The sequence below is a fragment of the Arachis ipaensis genome, chromosome B8 (assembly GCF_059453495.1).
Source record: "Arachis ipaensis isolate K30076 ecotype BB chromosome B8, ASM5945349v1, whole genome shotgun sequence".
Classification (NCBI taxonomy): domain Eukaryota; kingdom Viridiplantae; phylum Streptophyta; class Magnoliopsida; order Fabales; family Fabaceae; genus Arachis; species Arachis ipaensis.
In genome coordinates this window covers 91,654,739-91,658,497 of record NC_142443.1, presented here as the reverse complement: position 1 = coordinate 91,658,497, position 3,759 = coordinate 91,654,739, and positions in this window count along the sequence as shown.

The following is a 3,759-nucleotide window of genomic DNA, read 5'->3' as shown; positions in this document are numbered from 1 at the left end:
TGGCACATAGGGGAGAATTTACATCTAAAATCGCATTCATTCCAAAACTATAAAAACCAAAGAAATAAGCAAAGTATGTAGTAGGAAGCTAGAATAACGCTCAATATAATGGTTGAAAGTGATGCTGACCACTAATAAATGCTATTGAAAGAAACCTCAAGATAAATGATTATAACAAAAGCATATGTATCTTAACAAGAATGCTCTATTTTAAAAAACTTAAATCGTTTTAATATATTTTTATATTCATATATAGCGATTGTTTCAATTTAGAAAAATAACTATAATAATGGACACAATTCACACATTCATATTTATAATCAAATTTTATAGACAATATAATAAACTAAATTTTTATATAATATCAAATTTTTATAAGTAATATAATTAAAGTCATTTCGCACTTATACCAAACAATATATATAATAGATTAGTTACTTTGTTATTGTTCCTCATAATTTTATTAAAATTTTAATTAGGTTATTATAGTTTAATAATTTGTAATTGAATTTTTATATTATATAAAAAAATTTAATTAATTTTTGTGAAAAATATATTGTTTTTTGAAATATTCGTTTATGTGTTTAATGTAAGATGAATTATGACATATTATAGAAACAAATTGGAAAAAGTTTGGTAACAAAAAATTTTCGGCGAAAATTAACTAAAAGTTTTCAAAATTTATTTTATTTATATAACTTAATAACATTTTAATTTTTTTATCTCACTCTCCTATCAATCCATTTATTATACTCTTATCAGTCCTAGTTATTCATGATATTAATATTATATCCTTAATTATAATACTCTCTTAGACTAGGAAGCACCGATACGACACGCGATACGGACACGACACGACACGGATACGCCGACACGTTCTTTTTATAAAAAATTGGATACGACACGTTTAGGATACGTTGTGAATTAAAATTTAAATAATATATTAAATTAATAAAATATCATATTGTAAATATAAGAGGAAACATAGTTGCATAAAAAAGTCTAAAAATTATGCAATTATTAAAAAAATAAAAAATTTTAATCTACTCTTGCCATCTCGCTAACAGAAAATGTATCAATTTCTTCTCCTCCAAGTCCATCATCCGCAAATACCACAGCTTCTATGTTTGGTTCATCTAAAGATAAATACGAAACCTCACTCAGATCTGGATTGTTGTCATCAACTTTGACGTCCCACATGCTGGTATCTCCTTTTTTCACCAAAATTCTGCACCGCAAGAAGACACGCCACCGATACGCTCGTTTGAAGTATCCGTCGAGTGTCGGTGTCAGATTCGTGTCCGACATGGATACGCCGGCACCATAGGAGAATCCGTGCTTCATAGCTCTTAGATACCAGAAATCACAACTTTAGTTCAATTATAAGCATAATTGGGATAGGCTAAGGAAATTTACAAGAAGTTGCCTTTATCATTTACACGACATTTGAATTCGACCTTAACACGATACCTATGTCGAAAGGAGTTGAAGAATAATTTGAACAACAGACAGACTCACCCGATAAAATTGTTGCCAGTCAACTAATTTTCGAGAATATGAAAAACCTCACTAGTTTTATTGAGGTACGGTAATAAACTGATTTTTTTTTGTGTGTGCTTTTATGTGTATTTATAATTATGCTGTACTAACTAAGTTCATATACATAACATTCATAAATTCATATACATAACATCCATAATCACATACAACTAACATCTAAAAATTAAATTCATGTTTATTAGATATTTCATTCATACACATATCTTTTTTTAGTTATTGCATAAGTAACTATCAAGTTAACAGAGATGTTTTTAAATTTTATCATAATTGAATTTGAAAAAATGTCAAATTCTTAAATTAATTTATTCAATTGATAAATTTGCTCATAACATCCATAATTTTGTACTCATAATATTCATAATATCATATATATGATGTGTATAATTAATAAATTTTTATAATTAATATTACCAAATTTTAAAAACTATGTGTCTTATTGTATTCTTCGAATTATCTCATATGTGCACTAATAAGACATGATTTTAATTATTTTAATATTTTTTATTTAATATTCATATATATGCTTATTTATTGATTTTAATATGACGAGTTAATAATAATTTTTAAAAAGTTATTTTTTAATTTTTGTTTATATTTTATTTTTTATTTTTTATTTTCTAATATTCTTTATATAAAATATAAGTTGTATAGTAAAAGTTGTTAAAAATTTTTAATTTAATTTCCATAATTTTTACAGAAAAATTGTATTTTAATGGATAATAATGTGATTGAAGAATGTTAGAGATTTAATTTTGGAAAAACTGAAATTGATTTTAGAAAAAATATTTATGGCTCCAAGCACGAAGATAAATGTAGGTGATAAAAAGGGTGTGTGATAAAAAAGTGTATATTACTTGTTTATCAAAAAAATATAAATTTTTATATAATATTTTTATATTGTAATTACTTTTTGGCTACTTAATATCACCGAAACAAATATTTATCTAATATAAAGACTTGATTACAAGTTAAACTTTTAAACGGTATGAAACTAATTGACGTATATAATATAATCAAACTAGAATTATATTTGTAATCAAAATATGAATAACAGTACAAAATAAATAGTAGTGGCTGACTTTTTGTATTCATTAACGTGTGATTAATTATTACACTACTTTAAAATTATCTTGGTTAGTGGAGTGGTTAATTTATTTTTTCGTTTAACTAAGTATTACAAATTTAAATTTCATTTTGTGCATTGAACAACTTATTAACTAGCAACGATAAATTCTTAAATATAATTTCAATTCACAAAAGATGGTCTCCTAGATTAAAAAATGCCATAGAAAATAAAAAATCATACTACTCTACAAATGTTTGATTATGCTATTTATGAAATATTTGATTATTCTATTATGAAATTTTTGATTATTTTTTATGGCCGATCCTTTGCTGACCAAATAGTAAAACACATGTATGTACATAATAATTGTTTTGGTCGACAATTTGTGGTGTTTATAAAGCATTTTCTATTTAGAAAAATAATATTGAATGTAATAAATGTTGAATACTTTTTTTCATCTTGCCAATTTCCTTCTATAACATTGCATTACTTCCATTCAACTCAGTCGAAGATGTGGATGCGTATCGGAAGCTTTTGAATGACGAAAACAATACGAAAATATATGCATGTACCTAACAAACCATTAATGTGATATAACTACTATGACTTTATTTTCTCACCAACCGAAAGAGTTGAATGCCCTGATGCCCTAATTACTGACTTTATTAATTATATTTATACTACCATTCACTACTACATAATTGATTTTTACTAATATTTAAAAAATATTATCAAATCATATTAAAATATTACCTATATATATTAGTAATATTTTAACAAATGTTAAATATACCCTATGTTACTAAATAATTTTACTAATATTTTTCTAAAGATTTAATAACATTTAGTAAAAATGTTACGATAGTTCTTCTATAGTAATATTATAAGAAATGTTACAATAGACTTTTCTTGGTAACACTTAAAGAAATGTTACAATAGATATATTTTGTAACACTTAGAAAAATGTTTAGATAACTTTTTGTAACACTTAAAAAATGTTACAATAGATATTTTATGCAATACTTAAAAAAATGTTACCATAGATATTTTTTGTAACACTTAAAAAAAATATTACCATAGATATTTTTTGTAACACTTAAAAAAAATATTACCATAGATATTTTTTGTAACAC